Source organism: Ceratotherium simum, chromosome 9 (genome assembly GCF_057802395.1).
Source record: "Ceratotherium simum simum isolate JZ-2026a chromosome 9, ASM5780239v1, whole genome shotgun sequence".
Taxonomy (NCBI): Eukaryota; Metazoa; Chordata; class Mammalia; order Perissodactyla; family Rhinocerotidae; genus Ceratotherium; species Ceratotherium simum.
This window is the reverse complement of record NC_141908.1, coordinates 29,540,141-29,563,154: the sequence shown is the minus strand read 5'-3', so window position 1 is coordinate 29,563,154 and position 23,014 is coordinate 29,540,141. Positions and strand designations below refer to the sequence as shown.

Below are 23,014 nucleotides of genomic sequence, written 5' to 3'. Positions count from 1 at the left end.
ATTTAGCATTGTGTAATATATTGATTTTTTTCTAAATTAGGAAGTAATGTAGGACACAGATTTACTATATATTTGTTTACATATGTATATATGACAGTGATGATTTGCTCATAGGCTAATGAATTGCCTAATATTTGAATTGTATTAGAAAATCAAAAGAATAGCATTTAAAGAGGTTTGCTTGTCAAGAAAAAGAGGTCAAATGCTAAGAACATTTTTAAAACAGTGTTTAAATGAATTCATTATTGGTTCATAAACTTTATGGTTCATAAACTAAGTCTACCTTTTTGAAGTTGATTGGACTCTGGTGCCAACTCTTGCTGTCATAGTTCACAGAGACTAAAGTAGATAGAAATCCAGAACATTAGATTGTTGATTCACAATGAGTAATGTGTCAGGCAGAATGAGTGAATTCTCTTGTTAGCCTGATCATTACATTTTCTCTATGTAGATAAATACATGAAAAGAAAAATTAACAGATACTCATTTGGCTGGAATCACAACAAGAAGGGATGTTGTTTAACAATTTTTTGAGTTTTAATATTATTAGGGCTTCATAATCTGATATGTCAATTCCTTTAGTAGGAATGTACCTATCTGGCGGACCTATACTCGCATGCTTCTGACACAACCTCTCCACACTGAAAGTGCTTACATGGTCAGAGCCTATGTTTTCTCAGTGGCTCTTCTGTGCCTATGCTTGTATTGCTAAATATCTTGCTTTGGATTGATATCTGCCTTTTTGAATTATGTTCCTATCTTCAGTCAGGTTCTGGCTAAGTTTTGTTAACCTTGAAGGCATTCTTTCTCCTTAATGTGATTGACTCTGAAGTACTGCTGCTGCTACAATGAAGCCTGTCTACCATTATTATTACCATAACTAAGATTTATTGGACTCTTCCTATTACTCGGCCACCATGCTGTATTCTTTTATGTGCATTCTCTCATTTAAACTTAGGAAACAACCCTATGAAATAGAATTGTTATTATACCTATTTTGCTGATGCATAGAGTTCTAAGTGACCAACGTATCCAGTGAGAAAGTGACAGGTCCGGAGTTTATGCTTAGGCAAGTGTATTAACTCCAGAGTGCTTCTGCCCACTTTAACTTGCACTGTATCTTAGAATTAAGAAAGAGAAATACTTCTCTCACACTTCTTAGTAGCAGGAAATCATAATATGTTAGATCAGAACTTTAGTGATCATCCTCATTTTACATGCGAGGAAATAGATCTAGAAGGTTGTTTCATCCAGCACTAAAAACCAATTAATTACTAGTCAACCTGGGACTGAACCCATGATCTTCAGACTGTTAGTCCTGGGATCTTTCCAGTGTTATTTCCCCCTCCTCATTTTCCTTCCACATCTCCCCTTCTTGATATGTGAACCATTCATTTACAGGATTGCCTGGGAGAGATAAGTCATGAAATGATTATGGTTATATATTAATTAATGGTATTTACATATCTATATAGACATATATAATCATACAAATGTGAAGAAATGACTGCCTCTATCATTACTAGGACATGGACTTGGAGTTGTTTGGAGGTGATGATAAATTTTCTTTTCTTTCTTTCTTTTTTTTTGTACTGTATGTCCTTTTTAACTCAGTGAGCAAGTATAGATATTTATGATACAATAAGAATTAGGAGTACAAATTCTGAAGTTCAAATAAAATCTTAAAGAAACAAAATCTGTGTGAAAACTACTCTCTAGTGCTCAGGAGGCTATAATTAGCTAAATAATTAGTTCAGAGACAACATCTCATTGAGAGCATTCCTTTTTTCTAATATCCTGAATGGAAAGTTTGTGGCTTTGCAAAGCATGGATACTTTCTAGTTAAAACTCAGAAGCATTATCATTGTCCCGCTGAGCTTCTATGTGGATCAACCATCCCAAGGCCGCATCCTTTTATTTTTAAAATGATTGAAATAACATGGCAAAGGATTCAGTCTTTTTGAAGCCAGCAATATATAGAAATTATATGACAGTAATCCCAGATGGGAGGGTTTTGTTTTTGTTTTTAAATTTTTAGGGAACATTATGCCTGTGCAAGATATCAGCTTGGCAGATTTGAGGCTCAAAGTTACTTTTTCAGGTATGGCATATATACCGAAGCTAAGACGTCTCCCCAGGCTCACCATGCCCATGTGCACTAACTCTTAATAACAGCTGCCAGTTCCAGCAAGGGAGAAAGCAGTTAAGTGCCCATGCTCGTCCCTCCTTCGTTGAGCCTGACAGGCAAGGTGACATTGTGATGATGCATTATTGATGATGGGGTCACAAAGAATCAAACGAACTAAGCATTATTATCCTGAGTAGCCAAAAGAATATTCTTCAAGAAAACAATTAATTTGTCGGCATTCAAAGACTGAGAATGCTCTAGATTCAAAGTTAGAATTCAAATTTTGGAAATAAATAATCAATATAAAATTTAAAGAATTAGAATTGCTTGTTTTCTATTAATGCAGTCTCTCTCCCTTTTTCTTTGTTTTTCATTTTTAGTGGATTTATTCTAGTTTTATGATACATTTTTTAAACAATATTTAAAATATAATTTTCCATTAAAATTTGATGTAATCTACTCAGTTATTTAAAATTTAGCTACTGACATGGATAATGGCTTTAGGCTTTGCTTTTCTCATTTAAAAACTGAGAACCTGGGTCTTTCTTAACATGAACAACCAGCATTTAAAATTTGGGCTGAAGTGAAACAAAATTCAACAACTAAAGATTGTTGTAGAACAGAGTTTGGCAAATTGGGAAGGTCTATTTTTTTTTACCAGTCTCAATATCTATAAAGAGAGTTTTCACCTGGTTAACTAGCAAATATTTATTCAGTACCTACCCATCCAATTTCTGTATTAGGTGTTGAGGTTATCAAAGTGGTTCCTGCTTCCCATGAATTTACTATATAGGTATAGAAACATACAAGTAACCAGGATAGTAATACATTACAGACGATGCTTAGAAAGAAGATGGTGACAGGGCCCAGCCTGGAGGAGGAATCAGGTTATACTACCTACCCAGTAGAGATGACAGTGAAGGTGAATCTTACTGAATAAGAATCAAGTTAGCCATGCAAAAGGGAAGGAAGGCGATTCCAATCCTAAAGCAATCATAAAACCACAGGGCAAGCACTAATGGAAACAACCTCATCTAAATAAAACCATCTCACTCAACTCTTTTAGAACTGCAATCTGACTTGGAAAGAGCCGTTGTTTCCCATCACTTAAGCCCAACTGGTTTTGACCTGAAATATTATGTAATGATACAGTTGCTCCTGGTCATGCACTTGTTGATTCATGTTGCAATAATTATATTCTTTGTGTTTTCCTTGCTTTTTGGCATTGTCTTTCTTGACAAGGAAGGAGTCAATTTTGTCTTATCCAACATTTTCTAGGCCCTACTGTGTATTATGCCGAACTCAATCATCTATTTTTTCTTCTCTGTACCGATCTGAAACTAGGGATTTTTCTACTAATTTCGTCCTTAATTAAATCTTAAGTGTTGCTTCAAGGTGAACTGCCTATATGTTTAAATCTAGAGTTTCCAAATGTCAAGAATAATATTTAGCTAAATTATTATGAATAAAATTATACCCGTATTTCCAATGGAAAGTAATTACTTCATTGAGATTTTGCTGTCATAATGCACATGATTATAGCTCTTGGTCACTTGTGTTTATAAGTAAAATGGACCATTTACTTTTCTTAGTTTTGTCTATCCTTTTTCATACCTCAAACAACTACTTGCCTTCCATATAAAGTTCAGTTGCTTTCATCATTTACAAGGAAATATCTTTTCTTATTCACAGATTAGTTGGAAAAATGAGAGAAATTGGTCAAACTTCAAATATCTGAAAATGTTAACATATATTGGGTTTCAAAGCCTGTAGATACTAATGCTTTAAAAATTTCCGTATGCAAATCCCAATGGTTTGTGTGACATAGAACTTTAAGAAATCAAATAACTCTTTTCTTTCTTTTTTCTTTTTGGTTAAACATGGTAGCATTTTAGGATAACGTGTGCTAGCATCTTTGTGTAACAGTTCCTGACACGGATCTTTTCAAGCATATAACGGGTATGAATTGTGCTCGCCAGAAGGCTGTGAAACCAAAAAACTGTGAAATGGAGTTCAAGCGCAGCCCTTTATAGCTGGTAGAAGATCAAATGTAGTTTGGTAGTTTGGTCAGCAGTTGGAACAAATACTTCGAAAACTTTTTCTACATATAAGCATTCTTATACTGGGCTGTTATAAATGAGTATTAAAAAGTGAGTTCTTCATTTTTCCATCCATTATGCATTTCTTACTTTATGGGAATAAAGGCCACTCATTGAATATATTTTCTAGTTTCACTATCAATTGAAATGTATGGGTAATTGATATACACGGTATTGACTATCTTTCATTGCAAATCCCTTTATGTACTATCCCAGGATTTTGGCTAGGAAATGAGGTGGGTGTGAGCCACAGTTCAGAAGTCCAATCTTATTATTCATTGCTTCAAACACTTCTATTTTATATAGTTTTTTCAAAAATTTAATTCAATCAGAAATAAGACTAAAAAACACAAAAGATCTGTTCAAACTACTATCTTACTGTATAGTTCCTCTAGTCTTCTGATTTTCTGTTTAGAAATGAAAGTTCATGGTCAAATCCATTGGATGAAAAGATGTCGTAAGGAAAACTATGGTAAAAAAACCATTGGGCTCACTTTCTTCTAACAAACCTTTATTGAAGGTCTGCTTTTGCCACAAGGCTATTAGAATACATGGAATCACCAAAGGAAACAGTGTTGAGTAAGTTGTAGAGTCAAGGATTCTTTCTGATTTCTTATTTGAAGGGGGTTTCAAAAGTTCTCTTCATTCTAAAATAGTATTATAATACCTTAGATATCTATTGTAAGTTATGATTTACAAGCTTTTTCACATATAACGTTTTATTCATTTCATAAGAAAGGAATGAGAAGGATCTGGATTCCAATCCTGAATCTTCTGCTTACTGGCCATCTGACCTCAGGAATGTAACTGTACCTCTCCTGTTCTGACTTCAGCAGTACCTTTAGCAGTGGCTGCATATTCTAGTAGCTTCAGTTCCCTCTTAACAGCTGCCTGGGGAAGCTCCCACAGGATGGCCCTGGTTCTGAGTTTCCTTCCTTTAGACCTCCAGCCCTGGGTGGGAAGGAATGGTGTTTCTCGCTGTTGCTGATTTCAGGGTTCCCTCAGCTACCCCTGAGAGCTTGTTCTGCTTTTCCATCACCTGTGTAAACAATTCCTAAGTTTCAAGTCCCTCTGTTTGAAATACCTAGAGTGGTATTTATTTTCCTGACTAGACCCTGACTGATATACCTCTTTACACTTCCATTTCCTCCGCTGAAAATGGAGATAAAATTACCTACTTCAGAGGACTATTTTGAGGATTATAATTGTAAAATACCTGAATGATGAAGTCAGGCAATAGAATAACAGGCAAACCAGCAGTGGGGGAAGAGTGCTGTGGCGGGAGAGGAGCTAGGAAAGGCTGATAGAAGGAAAATAACATTAACTGAGTTTCTTTTGTCCTAAGAACCCTAACCCTGCAAGGTAATGATTATTTTCATTTTTAAGATGAAGAAAACGATGCTGGTAGATGGTAAGCATAAGACGGTTAATATATGGAACAAGAACCCAAGTCTGTCTAGACTCTAAATTTATATTTTTTGTTTTGTTTTCCTGTCTACCATGATGACTCCTGTTGGAAAATTTCCAGATATAAACTATCTACTAAACAGTGTTGAATTAGGCAGGCTCTGTTTTCAGGGATGGAATACGTAGTCATTGACAAAAGGCAGAACAAAATTTCTTAAGCAATCCTTCTGCTTTGTTTATATGAGTTGAAGAAAAATATTCTTTATTTAAAACACACATATACTTTTTTTTTTTTCTTTATGAGGAAGATCAGCCCCGAGCTAACATCCTATGCCAATCCTCTTCTTTTTTGCCATGGAAGACTGGCCCTGGGCTAACATCCGTGTCCATCTTCCTCTACCTTATATGGGACGCCACCACACCGTGGCGTGGCAAGTGGTGCGTCGGTGCACCCCAGGGTCCTAACCTGCGAAGCCGGGGCCAGCGGAGCAGAGCGCGCGCATTTAACGGCCTGCGCCACCGGGCTGGACCCATAAGATACACATATGCTTTTTAGAAGAAGGATGAGGTTTTACCTTGTCCTAGCCCTCAGATATAGAAAACCTATTATATCATATCTAATGTTCAGTTATTTGCATTTTTTAGTCCTTTGTCAAGATGATCAAGATAAATCATGGATCAGAAATATTTTGCTTTTAATTGTCCATATTTCCCATGTGAATGTTACCTTTAATTACCATCTGTTTCCCTTTTTACTATAAAATATTTTATCCACAGAGTCTGGTAACCTGTTTCCTGTCATCAAAAATAAGTCAGGTGACCAGGCTCAGAAATTATTTGTGGAAAAATACAAATCTCTGACATGAACAAGAACGAGATGCCTTAAATATTCCAGGTGTGGAAGTTAGACACTGTAGCAGGTGCAGATTCCCACCTCAATTTTTAAGTTTGTAAACTTTAGAAGGATTTGAAGTTTCTGTATGATAAAAATAAGGATCTTTGAAATTTGTTAAAGACATTCCTTTGTGTTTTTGGCAATTTTACAGACAAAACAACATTGTTTATATAAGGAAAATAACATGGAAAAAGGATTTAATAGCATGACAGGATACATGGAGAGAACTTCAAAAGCTCCTGACAGCTGTGGAGGATGAGCTCATATTGTGGGGAATGTAGCAGAGAAGACAGGTGAGCACAGACCTCCAATTCCCCACAGGTGAGGTACCTGGGAGGTCTACATGCTACTGTGGGAAGCGATGATTTAAAGCAGGAAAACATGAACTAGACACACGTAAATGAGGGAACCAGTATTGATAAGATAAAAAGGAATCTCAAGGAATGTGGATATCACTTCCAAGAATTTTGTTCACCTTCACTTAATTGATTTTTGACTTTGTTCTTCATTAGATGTTTTGTTTTGCATTCATTTGCCTAGGGCCAAACCACCCTGGATTGTGAGCTCCTTAGATGTTATAGACTGAGCGAAGTTGAGTCCAAAGTTAGCTTGTGGGGGGCAGAAAGACCACCTAGGAGAATTGTGCATGTGATCACTTACCTCCAGAGTTACTGATACAACAAGGCAGCGAGGAAGTAATACGGCTTCTTAAACTAGAACCTAAAAAAAAATCTGAAATTGAGATAGGGAAAGTTAGAAAACAGTTTTATGACTTTTTATGCCTCTACTTGAATTATTTTATTTAATCTTCATTTGGTGTTTATATTATAGGATACTATTTGAGCAAATTAATAGGTCACATTTATTGATAGGTACTAGATGCCAAGCACTGGGCTGTGTAGATTCCATGACCATGTCATTTACTCTCATGACAACCCTCTGAAAGATGCACTGTTATTACCCCTATTTTTGCACATAAGGAAACTGAGGCTCAAGGATGCTAAATCTATTAATATAGAACTCGAAGAGGAAGAGAGGGAACAACATGTGATTGGTGAATATGACTTAGTCTATGAAACAGTGCCAGAGTTTAAAAATTTTTAGGAGTCTAACGATTTTAAAACATTTCAGAAGTCAACTTTTACCCTGCAGGATTAGGCTAAAATGAAGCCATTTATTGTACTTCAAACCTTTGGTACTCCTTGAAGAAATGTGGCATCTTTTTAATCGTAAAAGGATAGAGACCCCAGGATTTTTGTCAATCTCCAATTTACCTAAAAGTCCTCCCACAATTTCCACCTGCTACCAACCCTGACTGTGAATGAGTGTGACTATGACAATACATCAAGTGTGGCTGTGCCATTAGTCAGGTGCGATCTTTCAAAGTATCATAAATTTCAGTGATCAATGCCAAGTCTCATTTTGATGGCTTGGGGACTAAACCCATGGATCAGCCTGACAGAGACAAATAAAAAACTAAATAGGGACGTGATAGTCTTTTAGGGGTGAGAACTAGTTGTTAGATTTCTAGACATGTCATTTGTGAAAGATGCTGGGTAATTTGAAATGCTATGTGTCCCTTATCTATGATTCCTTATGCTTATAAGTGGAATTTTGTGTCATTCCTTGCAGATTTTATTTAGTTTGTATTGACACAAAAAATACCAGCAATTAAGTAGTTATTATTCAACACATATGTTATTTATGCCTGAGTTTCAAATGAATTAAAATTAAAAGCAATAAAAAACTATATTTCCCATTTATTTCTTGTGGGTTTATACTTTTACTTAGAGATTGAATGAGAAATTCTAGGTTGATTTCTTAAAAATATATATTTTTCCTGACAATGTAATACTCTTGATAACTGAAACTTGAAAAATTAATAATAATATGAACAAAAATATATATTTTCATTTTCATTATCATTATAATACTTGCAAGTTTTCTTATAGCTATTGAAATATAAAAATTTTTAAATTTATTTCTTGAATAGCAACAAAATATAATCTGTGGTACATGTCAAACATCTTCCCCATCATATTCAGTATTACTCAGGGTATCAGTCAGTGTTTGTTTAGAAAAACAGAAGCTGCTCTATGTGTCTTTGGTAAAACACAGAATTAGAGGCATCCACGGTAGTGGGGCGCCAGGAAAGAGAAGGGCAGGAAGCTGTCACTAACTGGCTTAGCCTGCAGAATGGAAGTGGTGGATCTCAAGAGCTTGTGTTGGAACTGCTACAGAACTCTAGTACCTCCAGGAAGTGCCACAAGACTATCTCAGGCCACTGCACTGAAGTAAGTAATTCCCAAGAAGCCTCATCAGCTCAGCTGCCTAAAACACCTAAGTGGATACTTTGTAGAAGTTCCCTCTGAAGTTCCTACAAACTTCATGTCTGAATATCTGCTCATGTGTCTGGCTGCATCTGCCTCCAATGAAATAATATTTCTTCCTTTTCTTTTTCCAGAGCTCACATAGGCGACTGTCAGTGGTAGAATCTAACCCTATAGGAAACTATACAGGAGAAAGGATTCTGGGCAACGTGGTACTAGTCTCTTCTGCAGTGCAGAAAAGACCATCATAGGGGATGACAGTGATGTTGACTTGACAACAGTTAATCCAGCACAGTCCAACCATGTCTCATCTCAGCATCCCATGACATTCTTTTACCCCCATTTAAGTTTCTGATCACCACCACCACTACCAACAAGAAATCATGATGTCAACATGACACACATATCCCTCATATGACTGAAGCCATTAACACCTTCTCCAGAAAAAGGAGGACACAAAGTTCCCTCCATTTCTATCTCTAGGTGATGTTCATCCCGTCCTAGCCTAGTCAAATACCTCTTTTATGTCCCGTAACTTAAAGAACAAATTAGAGGGTCAAAGTATGAACACAACTTATGTTAGAAAATAGGGTAATAGACTTGTCTTTACTTCATACTGATCAAGAAGAGTTATAACTGGACCTGATGAAGAGACATCAGGCGTTGTGGACTTTGAGCTTGAAACTATGACTACATGGGTTGTTTCCTTTGGGGAGGGTCAGTGTATTCACATTCAGGAAAGAGAGTGAACCACAAACTTGGTAACCAAAAAGTAGGCTTTTTAGTCATTAGAGCTCTTTATCAAATATTTCTGGTCCATCTGAACAAGTGATGGGATTGCATTTTTCCCATGCCTATAAATAGGTATGGCCATGTGACTGGTTTTGAACAATGAAATATGAGCAGAGATGATATATGCCACACTATTTGCAAGCTCTGAAAGCCAGTGCAAGATTTGCCATACTCTCTCTTTCTCTCTCCCATGGCTACTGGCAGTCTTACAAACACCAGCTGCTCCGTGAACCTGGATCTTAGAATTAGGATGATGAGTAGCAGAACCCCTACCTAAGCTCTGATGGGCATATAATGTGTAGAAAAACACACAGTATGCACAGGATAGTGATTATAAACAACAATATTGTATTATAAACATCAAACTTGCTAAGAGATTACATCTTAATGATTCCCACCTCAAAAAAGAAACAACCATGTAAAGTGATAGAAGGGCTAGCTAACGCTACAATGGCAATCATATTGCAATATGTAAATGTATCAAATCAACATGTTGTATACCTTAAACTTACACAATGATATGTCAAATATATTTCAATGAAAAAATGTGGGAAAAACAGACTTTTACTGTGATAAACAACTGAGATTTGGGGGTTGTTGATTACTGTAGCCTAACATATCCCATTCTGAATAATGTATCCAGTATTAAATATTAAAATAAATACATTATCAAGTTTTAAAGTCCAAAACTTGTCAAATACTTAGAAGGCAAAAGTTATTAGAAGATAATGTTAACATTTAATACAGCTTAGAAAATAGCAGGATATTGAACTAGTTTAATATATTACTGATTATATCAAGGTTATTATATAGCATAAAGCTTTCCATAAAGTTTCATCACATTCAGATTACGGGGCATGGAGGGCCAGCAGATCACATTGGTGATGACTTGTCTACATAGTATCTGGGAGCTGCTGACCACCAGTTTCCTCTCCTGAGGCTTACGGGGATGATTACCCGGCCAATGGTAGGCACAGGCTAGCCCTGTTCCAGATGCTTGTAGATATATCTAGTCACTTCTCAAAAAAACTGTATCTTGAAAAACTGGTACCATTGTAGAGAATTCAAAGAATTCTTGATTCTTCAAGAGCAGGGTGTTGTAATATTAGGGTACTGACTTCCCTGGGGGAGGTATATTGCAGTGAAATAAATGAGGAGATGATGGAAGGGGTCAATCTAGTTCTTTTTTTTTTTTTTTAAAGATTTTATTTATTTATTTTCCCCCCAAAGCCCCAGTAGATAGTTGTATGTCATAGCTGCACATCGTTCTAGTTGCCGTATGTGGGACGCAGCCTCAGCATGGCCGGAGAAGCGGTGCATCGGTGCGCGCCCGGGATCCGAACCTGGGCCGCCAGCAGCGGAGCACGCGCACTTAACCGCTAAGCCACTGGGCCGGCCCTAGTTATTTTTTTTTTTTCTGAGGAAGATTCGCCCTGAGCTAACATCTGTACCAATCTTACTCTATTTTGTATGCGGGTTACTGCTATAACGTGGCCATTGACGAGTGGTGTAGGTCCGTGCCCAGGAACTGAACCCGGGCCACCAAAGTGGAGCACGCTGAACTTAACCACTATGCCACGGGGCTGGTCCCTGTCAATCTAGTTCTTAATAGCTGTGTTACTTGATTTAAATACTTGTTTTTTATTTATTTATTTTTTTGTGAGGAAGATCAGCCCTGACCTAACATCCATGCTAATCCTCCTCTTTTTGCTGAGGAAGACCGGCTCTGAGCTAACATCTATTGCCAATCCTCCTCCTTTTTTTCCCCAAAGCCCCAGTAGATAGTTGTATGTCATAGTTGCCCATCCTTCTAGTTGCTGTATGTGGGACGCGGCCTCAGCATGGACGAGAAGCGGTGCATCGGTGCAAGGCCGGGACCCAAACCCAGGCCACCAGTAGTGGAGCGCACGCACTTAACCACTAAGCCACAGGGCTGGCCCTAAATACTTGTTTTTTTTTTTTATAATTTTTATTTATTTATTTATTTTCCCCCAAAGCCCCAGTAGATAGTTGTACATCATAGTTTCACATCCTTCTAGTTGCTGTACGTGGGACGCGGTCTCAGCATGGCCAGAGAAGCGGTGCGTCAGCGCGCGCCCGGGATCCGAACCCCGGGCCGCCAGCAGCAGAGCGCACGCACTTAACCGCTAAGCCACGGGGCTGGCCCTAAATACTTGTTTTAAATTCCAATGTTAGTTTATAAAAATTGAGGCTAATAATAGCTATCTCATAAATTTGTTGTGAGGTTTTATCACTGTGTCAGAGAAGTTGCTCAATATATACATTGGATTTTTAATATTCATCTTTTAAAACTTTGTCTTGTATTATGCACCTGGGGTACTTTGAATCAGTGAGATTTCTCTGTAATTACTTCATAGTAAATAATAAGTGCATCTGTCCCCCTTGCCCCACAGCTTATCACTGGGACAATGTGATGAGAGTCAATGGAAATTTTTTCTACATGAGTAGCTGGACAATCCATAGGCAAGGGATGAGGCAAAATGATTTTTCTCTGCTTCTATAGGGAAAGACGTTAGCTGTCCCCCTTCACTCCTGAAAGGATCTCCTTGGAAATATAATATGCCTCAATCCTATCTTTCATTTGATGTTATTGTTGACCAAATGCTTTGATATATTTATATATGTACATTTATATTCAATGGAATTTTGGAATATATATGTCAATTTTTCAAAAAAATAGAGTGGCTTTTTTCCTAGTGTTCCCAATAGTAGACAGAAAGCCTTCAATCACCCAATTCCCATGTCACCACCTTTTCCTTCTAATAATCCTGTTAACTCAGCTGTATGGCAGAATTGAAAAGAAAAGTTTCAGCAGCTGACAATGTCCAGAAGGCAGTGATGTGTGGCCATGGCACAGGGCGGTAGCTGCAAGATGTTTTCTTCTGAATTTGACTAGAAAGTCATGGAGCATGAGAAACACTTTTCTAGACAATGTGAAATGAAACAGGAAAATACACTCCAATTACTGTCATACATGAATATCCAGAGGGAACAAAGAGCATCAGTCAGGAGGCTATTGTCTCCCTAATTATGTTGCAAATTGGAAATGGCAACTTGTTTTCTTCCTCACATAATAGTTCTCTAAATAAATTGTCTTCTCCCGCTGTCTGCTGCTCTCTTGAGGATTCGGTTATTTAGGGATAAAGAAGAACTTGTGGTTGTGAAAAGCATGGGTTATGAGCCAGCTCCCTGCCTGAGAGAGAAAATAGGAATGAACGCTGGGGTTATGACGAGTTGAAAATCAGATACGTTATAGCAATTCATTTGTCGTGATTCGGGTACTGTAGAAGCCTTCTATAAATTTTATGTACGTCTCCTCTGTTAGAATATTGACATAACACACTGTAATGGATGGCTTTCCTCCCTGAAAATCACTTATGGAATATTTGCTAATACTTCTATCTTAAATTATCTTGGTATCACTTCAAAATAAGAATTTATCTGGTAGGGCTTTAAGAGAAAAACTTTCCTTAGTATTAATCCATCTTTACCATCAATTTACATTTTATTTTTACATATTTTTATAAAGAAATATTTACTACTTTCAGAATGCTCTCAGAATCATCCTTAATAAAATTTGCTGAAATATTTATTTTTTTTGCTTAATTTTCTTCAATTACGAAGTACTTCTATGATTTTTTTTTGCTGTGGAAGATTCGCCCTGGGCTAACATCTGTTGCCAATCTTCCTCTTTTTTTGCGTGAGGAACATTAGCCCTGAGATAACATCTGTGTCAATCTTTGTCTATTTTTTATGTGGGTCGCTGCCATAGCATGGCTGACAAGTGGTGTATGTCTGTGTCCGGGATCTGAACCTGCGAACCTGGGCCACTGAAGTGGAGTGTTCCAAACCCAATGAAATGTCATCTCAATTGTAAGGTGAAAAATTCAGTGGTGGATGTTACAGGGATAATCTTTCTCAAGTTTATTTATTTATTTGTTAGTATTTTAGTCCTATATTCACAGAATCTATTTTTATTCTTGAACATGGTTATCAACTATTATTACTTTCTATGATTATGGCTATGATATGAAATCCTTATTATGGCCCTAAATTAATTTCTGCTGAGTCCACCTCAAATTGTGTTTAATTTTCTAGGAATGTAAACTGTCCATATTTTTTGATGTATAGAAATATTCCTTAGGTAGGTTTGTTTACTTTGTGGTCTAAATATTCCTTAAATCTTCTATATCAAAAGTGATTAGTAGATAGTCCTTGGTAGATTTTTATCTTCATAATATCCTGTCTTTCAGTATGAATAATAACATACATAATGTTTTGACAAAGTGAAATTACAAAAACTAAAGACATGTCATAAAACACTAAGAAGTAAAAGCTCAAGACACCTTTAAATGAAAGTTACAGAAGCTTAATTCTCAAGGAGGCTAGTATATCAATGTCATTTTTCTGAAAGGTAAATGTAGCATGGAATATATTGTGATAAAAAATTAAGCAATTGATCTAACATGGTACTGTCAAATGGAAGAATACAAATAATAAGTACATTATTAATGGAAAACCTTTTCTAATTACTTTGGATTTTTAATTTTTACATATTATTTCCCTTTTTTGGGGGTATAGCTGACTTCCACCCTCGACTGATCACAAGGGCACTTGGCAGGGCTCTGTTCCTGTTGAAACATATTTCCATGTGAAAGTATCAAGGCTACCTAGTACCTTTTATATGCTGGTGGGGAGAATTCCATGTGTTAAGGACACTTTTTTTTTTTTTCTGCACATATACAATCTGAGAAGAAAAAAGCTGCTATTGGTTTAGTAATGTGACTCTGTTCACTGGCTTTGCCAGTGGGGTCTGCAGAAAGGAAATAATTTGAGAATAATAATGTTAGTCTCCAGCAATCTTATCTTCCCCCTTTGAATTTTAGCCAGATTAGAGTGAAGAATTCCAAGGGAGAATGAGGGTCAGCTATTGTCTTTGCACAAATAGACTCAGTACTGCACACAGAAGAAAAGAGAGCTTATCAAATGTTAAACAGGAATTAGGTTTAGCAGTTTGACAACTCTGAAAAGAAATTGTGTCTAATTAACAACCTCAGAGTTATTAAGAACTAGCAAAATCATATTCTCTCATTTGTTTCCGTTCTTCCCACTTTTGGTTTTATCTTGGAATCATTCCAGAAACTTAGGCATTTCTTTTTTCCTATGGATTATGTCTAACAAAGTACCCATTTTTCTTCAAGTCTAGAGTGAAGATTTGGGCTTCTGGGCAGTCTGTGACACTTTTTAAGGTAAAGGTCTCTAGGTTTTAATTCACAACTCATAAAGCAGAATACATCGTTAAAGATAAATGGCAAGAATGACTATTTGTTTTGAATTTGACATAATAAAACTGTAGATGACCAAGTGGGAAGTAAAGGGTAGTGTTAAGGAACGGTATTTTTGCTCATACGTGTTCTTAATTTCCCAGAACAGGTCATAATACATTTACAAATGGGGTGGGATGCATGAGAAATCCTGATTGGTTAGTGATGAGCAGTAGAGATGAAGTTCTCTTTCCATTCATTACTCCCTAGCAGACGTGTGATGGATTATCCCATTCTCCCCAGTGAGTATGTAATGACTAATGTAGATAAGGTATGACATTTTCATCGGAGATTTTTGATCATCTTCACATCCAGTTAAACCTATTTAGATATCATGTCAAGTTCACCTTGAACAGTAACAACAACAACAAAACAAATGGGCATCCTCTTTCTCTGTTAAATATCATGAAACTCATTTGCCTAACAATTGGAATGAGACTATGTTAGCAACTAGAGCACTATCTAAATTTTAATAACAAAGAGTGTAATATAAACAGACCTAATAACTAACTACTCTATTGGTTGTTGACAACGAATAAATACCATTTGAATTTCCCTATAGCCTGATCTAATTCAGATAGGCTAATACATAAATTTTCTTCCTTTTTATCCATATGAATACTTACAGCCAAATATTCATAGAAACAATTAGATAATTAGGGATCATGTTTAAATGATACCTATAAATACCATAATGCTTCACAATGGGAATGTACTTTGAAGGTCTCAGTAAATAACTGTTGTGTTATATATAATTGAAAAACAATTTTAATCTTTATACAAAACAGGTCCAGTGAATTAATGCTGGATTTAACTTCAGTTGAGAATGTACAAATTCACATGAATAGATCAGACAGTACAGTGTTAAATTCTTTGCTAAAGTATATTTTTATGTAGCATTTTAAATCATTAAGGCAAACTCATGTGGAACTCTTTCTGGTTTTCCTCACAGTGTATTGGTGTGATAGGTACATGTATTTCTGATAAAAAAGCAGAAACTTCAACCTTTTGCTCACTAACCCTGACGATCATCAGTTGCTGTGCTATATGGGAGTCACAACCCTTGACTATGCTGGAGATTTTCTTGTAAGATCTATTCAGATGTACTTTGGACTAATGATGTCTTGGTTGATGAATCTGCTGTTTGTGTTCAGAAAACGGTTATCTGTGAAAGGGTTTTGTGATAGCAGCCAGTGGTGATAAATCCAGGTAAGCTGATATAAGCTTTTTTGTTATTGACAGTCAAGGTGGTTTTGATCTGTAACTTTGTATAATATGGACCTTTTTCCAGATATACCCCTTAATATAATTAGTTAAGTGTACGTACAGCTGTGTGTGTGTGTGTTGTGTGTGTGGTGCATTAAAGAGAGGCAGACACAAAGAGTGTTATAGTCTCAAGAAAGAGTTATGGAGTAAATATCAAATTCCATCTCCAGAATATGGAAAAACATGGGACAGATCACACTACTGCTTATGTAATGTTACATGCACTACAGATTAGTCACTAACACAGTTGGAAAACTGAAACAGTAGTTTTTGTACTTGATGTTATCTGTTTGGACAGATCCTCAAATTTTTATGGATGCATTCACTAGCTTCAGATTCACATTTTATTTCAGAAGAGAGAATTGCAAATTTTTTTTGTGTGTGTGAAATCAAGTAAATTTGAAAGGAGTTTGTGTAGAACATAGTCTGAGGTTGAACTGGAAAATGCATTCCAGCTTTCAAATAAGTAACAAATTAACCAAGATTTGAATAATTTCTGTTAGAGTTTTTATAAACTGCACTGGGAAATGATATATAGTGTCTGAAGCATGTCTGTATCACTTGTGATATGAAACTAATAGGATGGAAAATTACTTTGAGAAGAAAGTGAGTTCCATATTAGATAATTGGCTCCTTTTATTTAAAATTATTCAAAAGCTGAATGACAGTTGGGGAATTCAGAATTTATGATTCTCAAATAATATCTCTTTATATAAAAATATTTACATTTATTTATTTATTTTTGGTGAGGAAGATTGGCCCTAAGCTAACATCTGTTGCCAATCCTCCTCTATTTTATATGGGATGCTGCCACAGCATGGCTTGATCAGTGGTGTTTAAGTCAGCGCCTGGGATCTGAACCTGCAAACCTCGGGCCACCAAAGCAGAGCGTGTGAACTTAACCACTATACCACCAGGCCGGCCCCCAAAATATTTACATTTAAAGAGGTATATTTTTTACGATGTAAGTGGAATCTATTACACGACAGCAGGAAACATAAATTTATCTCAGAATTTTTTTAAAGTATACTTTATAGGGCATCTCACACACTATGAATTCACAATATTTTAATTTTTATTGCTCTTATCTTTCTTCCTGGTTTTATTAAAAGTAAGATTTTTCCCTTTAATTTTCTCCAGCACTGACTTTATCCTGAAATGTTAATAAGTTCAAAGAAGATAGAAGTTTTGAAATATTTAGGCAAATATAACATTATTTTAGAAAATTGGGTGTTCTCTGATAGATGTATTAATTTTGTACCTCCCTAAAACAATTAAGTTAAATTATTAATAAATTTATGAATTCTACATACGTGGTTTGTATATCTATATCCATACTGGAATTTTTATTCAATCCAACTTTTGTCAGTAAATTTGCTTGGAAAATGGATTACACTAAGATCATTCTAAAATCTGCTAAGTAGAGAACTTGGTCACAAGTATGAGAAGCTCACCTCTTCCCTCTTTTTTTTTTTTTTTTTACCTCCCTTCTCATTACCCAGAGTTGATGAAGAAGTAAGAAGTATTGAGCAACTGTCTTTAAAAGTAATCAACAAAATATCGACTCAATTGGTCTCCCAAGGAATATTTTAACTTTTCTGCCTAGCCAGCTCAGCTTCTTCCTTTCACCCCAGTCTGGTTCTGCTGGTAGTTGATGACAGCTTTCTGAACATCTTGTTATTAATTCCTTCTCTCTTGATAGCTGAGGTCTGTTTTTCCTGGCTGACCTACTTGTTCTCTACTTCCTTCCTCTCCTCAAATCTTTGATCTCTGCTAATTATTATTCTTCATTTCCCTTAAATCCCACTCCTCCTCCAGAATTGACCTTGGTTTATTTTATCCTGACCTCTTCAGCCTGGGACATAAATGTGTAAGCCAGTATTTTCTGCCTCATTATCTTCCACCTTAAATCTACTTATTAGTCAATAACATTTTTCAGTTATCCAGCCCTGGATATGAAGAACTTCCACTGGCCTTCCCAAATGCTGTGAGTAAAAGTATTCACACATACCCTATGGGCACTAGTATAATTCTAATAGTGGTAATAATAAACTGTTAATATATATTTAGTGCTTACTTGTGCCAAGTGTAAACCAAGTGATTTATATGGATTTGCTCATATGATTTTTCCAACCACATCATTATGTAGCTGCCACAATAGCTCCAATTTATAGCCTAGGAAACTAAGACTTACCATGCTCACTCAGCTACAAATTGGCAGAAACAAAGTCTGAAACAGGGTCACTGGTCTCCAGAAGCCACATGTAGGAGGGACCTATGTGCTACAGAGGCAAGATATCTGACTAGTAAAAATAAGATTAAGACCTCCAAACTTTCTTATTATTTATAGGGATCCTCATTCCATGATCACATCCAAATTTATACTTCATTAAACAAGTATTTATTCATCACCTACTATGTCTCAGGCACTATTCTTGGTATTGAGGTAAGCAGTGACCAAAACTGACAGTCACCAATATCATGCTGCTTGCATTCTAATGGGAGGGGCAGATGATTAACACAAATATAATATGTATTTTATGTATGGTGGAAGTAAATTCTATTTAAAAAAATAAAGCAGGGTAAAGGGAAAGAGTATAACTGTGCAGGGGAGTAGCATTCTTCCTATTTGTCCTCTTTGATAAAGTGACATTTGAGTGGGGGGTGAGCCATGAAAATATCTAGGGAGAGAGAAATCCAGGTTGAAAGAGCGGTAGATGCGAAGACTCTAATGTGGAAATACGCTATGCTTGGTGTTTGTAAGGATAAGCAAAGAGGACCTTCAGACTGGATTAAAATGAACAAGAAGAAGAGTAACTGGAGAAGAGGTCAGGGAAGGAGAGAGGACATAAGTCATATAGAACCTTGTGTATCATAACAAGCTCTTCAGAATTTACTTGGAGAGAGACAAGAGGCCACAGGAATCTCTTGAACAGATTTGTTGAGTTATCTTGCTGCTGTGTGGAGAATCAACTCTAGGGAGGCAAGAATCTACAGAAAGTTATTGTAATAATCCAAGTGAAAGACGCAGGTGGTTTAAAATAATGGTGGAGGTATAAAAAAATATATATGTGTGTATAGACACACACACAAATGCATTTACACACACACAAACTTTTTGTTGAGATGTAATATATATATATAAAAGCACATACATAGGTGTACAGCTGGATGAATTTTTTACTAGGCACACTAGTATAACTAGCTCTCATATCAAGAAACAGAACATTAGAACCTTAGAAGCCCCCTCATGCTATATTCTAGCCATTGCCCCTCCCACCCATGGCAAGCAATATTCTTCTAAAATAGGAGTTGGCAAACTTTCTGCAAAAGATCAGAGAGTAAATATTTTAGGCTGTAAGAACCACATGTAGTTTCTGACATATGTTGTTCTTTCCAACTATTTGATAGTTTTGCTATATGTATAAATCTATGTTGAAAATAAGTATGTCATTATAATTTTGAGAACCTTGTTTTTCAGTCTTCTATTTTCTAGAAGAGTAGAAAATTTTGAGTCTACAATTATTCATTTCCAACTTACAAGCCCTTCCAACCTTTGATCCAGAGACTTTGGATTTTTTCCAGAAAGAAAAGTTATCTGTCCTACTCCTCATCCCCAATGTATAATGTGACTCTGTGACTCAGTTTTCTCTTCATTGAATTGTCTTATCTATCAAAGTAATGAGTCATCAGGTGCTTTATAATCCACTTGCTATTCAAATATTGCTCTGATTTTAGGGGAGTAAAGAAATGAGTTAGCTAAGTTTAGATTGCTCAGATTCCACAGCACTCACAGAGAGAACCAGATGTCTCTAATGTCATGCCAGAGGCTGTCCAATCCCAGGACAGTCTTTATCTAATCCAGCAGTATACTTTCCTCAGAACCAATACTTTAAAAGAAAAGGAAGGCCTGTCTACCAAGACAGTTTTGGATACTTGGAGGGATTCCCTAGAGATGTTGCAGCACCCATCCCTGGGGATTTAGTAACCATTCCTACACAATAATTTTGCTGTTCTCTTTTTTTACCTGGCAAGTAATCTGAGTTCCAAGAATCTATGAGGCCAATAACATTGTTGTCAGGGGTCCCAAAGACCACCCTCAGGCTCAATGATTTGCTAGAAGAGCTCATGGAACTCAGAGAAAATCTGTTATACTCCTGGTTATGGTTTATTACAGTGAAAGGATACAAGTGAAAATTAGCAAAGTGAAAGGCACATAGGGCAGAGTCCAAGACAAACTAGGTGTGAGCTTCTAGTTGGCCTTTCCTTATGGAGTCTCACAGACAGCACCTAATTCTTCCAGCAACAATATGTGACAACACATATGGGTACTGTTAACCAAGGAAGCTCACCCAAGACTTGGTGGCCAGGATTTTATTTGGGGTTGGTCATGTAGGCATGGAGTGCCCATATGGTTGACCTTAGTTACTCCAGCCCCTCCAAAGGTCAAACTAATACCATGTGACCCAAGGTCCCCACCATAAATTGCATTGTTAGCATAAATTATCTGTCATGACCCAAGACCCCAGATAAATGAAGACACTCATTTGAGGCAGAGTATTGTAAACGCTTAGAAGTTATCTCCCAGGAGCCAGTCAAGGACCAAACCTTTCTTTGGAATGTGCAGGGTTTGAACGTCCCAGACCTGTTGAGTCAGTCCCTCCCTGCATAAGCATATTTTATCACTCAAAACTAGAAATCTAAACTTTACACAAGATCCCTATCCATAGATTTCCCAAGTAGAATAGATCAAATTTGAAGCTATAATTTTATCTCACATATGAAAGGCTGTTTTTCGCCCTTCTGGTTGAAATTCACTTATCTTCTGTCTACCTCCACCAGGTTACAGCACATTTTATGCTATGAAGTGTTTTATTATTGCTGTATTGTGCAACATTTCAAAACTCCAGAAAGCTGTATCAGTCAGATTTTGCTAGGTAACATACAATCACAAAATCTCTACGGCAAACAACACTAAGCATTTATTTCTCACCCATACACCTGTGAATTGGCTATAATTGTTCTGCATCTGTGAATAAGGGCAGTTCTGCTCAGTGTGTCTCATTTAGAGTACCTAACTGAAGGGGAAGCAGCTACCTGGGTTTTGTTCTTCTCATGGCTATGACAGAAGCACAAGAGGACAAGCATAAGTGCCTAATAATATTTTAAGATTCTGCTCATGTCACATCTGTTAATCATTGGCCAAAGCAAGTCACATGGCCAATGCCAAAGTCTAGGGAAGTACATGTCTGTTACCACAGAGGTCATGGTATAATAAAAAGATTCAGAATGGCTTTCAAACCATAGCTTGGTGACTGACTTGTTCATAGATCTGAGTGTAGTTACTCAGCATCTTCATTACTTGGTTTTCTCATCTGTAAAAAGGAAATCAAAATAATTACTTAGAATTTTTTTGTGAGGATTAAAGATAATGTTGGTGAAGTGCCAAGCACAGTGGCCTGATAATAGGTGCACAACAAATGATAAGGATGTATTTATAATATTGATGAAGACCCATTGTTTCCTCCTTAGAAACACAATAAAGATAATAGCTGATATTTGAGCTTTTATTGTATATATGGTATTATCCTAAGTGCTTAACGTAGCAGGTAGGTACTCTTTCTCACCATTTTCTGGGTGAACAAGAGAAGCTGAGAAAAGTTAAGAAACATGCACAAAGTTAGGTCTCATTGTGTGTCAAACCACCTCAAAATCAAGTGGCTTAAAACAACAGTTGTTTATTTAGATCATGATTTTATGGGTCAACAATTAGGGATGGGCTTAGCTAGATGGTTTTTCTGGACTCATCCAGCTTCAGGCATGTATCTGTAGTCAGCTGCCTGGTTGGCTAGAGCTACCTAGTCTAGAATGGGCTCGTCTGTGATGGTTCATTGTTGTTCCATGTGATCTCTCATCCTCCATAACAAGGGCCTGGGTAAAGAATTACCTGGTGGCTGGGCCGGTTCCAAGAGAACAAGTGGAAAACTTGAGCTTGCCTGAGGCCTAGGCTTTTAAGTGGTGCATCATCATTTCTACTTCCTTCTGTTGACCAAAGCAAGTCTCAAGGCCAACCCAGAGTCAAGACAATGGGAAATAGAGTCCATCTCTTAAAGAGAAATACTCCATAGTCACATTACAAAGAACATAGATACAAGGAGGAATGATGGATTATGACCAACTTTGGAATCTACCACAGTCTGCCTTCTGACTACAATTTTAACATTCTTCACCACAGAAAATATACTCTTCCTAATTCAAGGATCCCTAAAAGTCATGCCATGGAACTATGGCATCAGGGTTAAAGTTCTAGAATGTAATTATCTATGTCAAGTCCAGATGAAGCTCATCATATGTGGATTTCCTTGATCAATGATCAAGAGACTCATGAAATGAAAAAATTATGTGTTCCACAAACATCCAACATACACTGTTGATACAGGGATAGACAACTTCAGTAAATACTACCATTCTAAAAGAGAAAAAAGTGGTAGGTACATAGCAGTAATTGGTCCATAGCAATATTAAAATCCAGGTGGGAAAATGTTGTCAGGCTCCCTTACCTTGGGGTAACAAATATACTCTGATTAAGGCGAGGTTATGCTCCTTGGCAGTGGTTTCTCACTTTGTTTCTCATGGATCTTGGCTCTACCCTCTGGGCTTCTGGCTCTGCCCTCTAGGATATCTTTCTTTTTCAGTTTTCTTCCCTAGCCCTTTGAAAATTTTTCTAAGCCAGCTTCCTGATTGTAGAAAGT

General features: G+C 36.7%; 1 pseudogene; it reads left to right on the top strand.

Annotated features, from left to right (window-relative positions):
- The window catches only part of LOC147916255 (protein NipSnap homolog 2-like), a 45,755-nt pseudogene that overhangs the window by 17,161 nt on the left and 5,580 nt on the right, over positions 1 to 23,014 (top strand).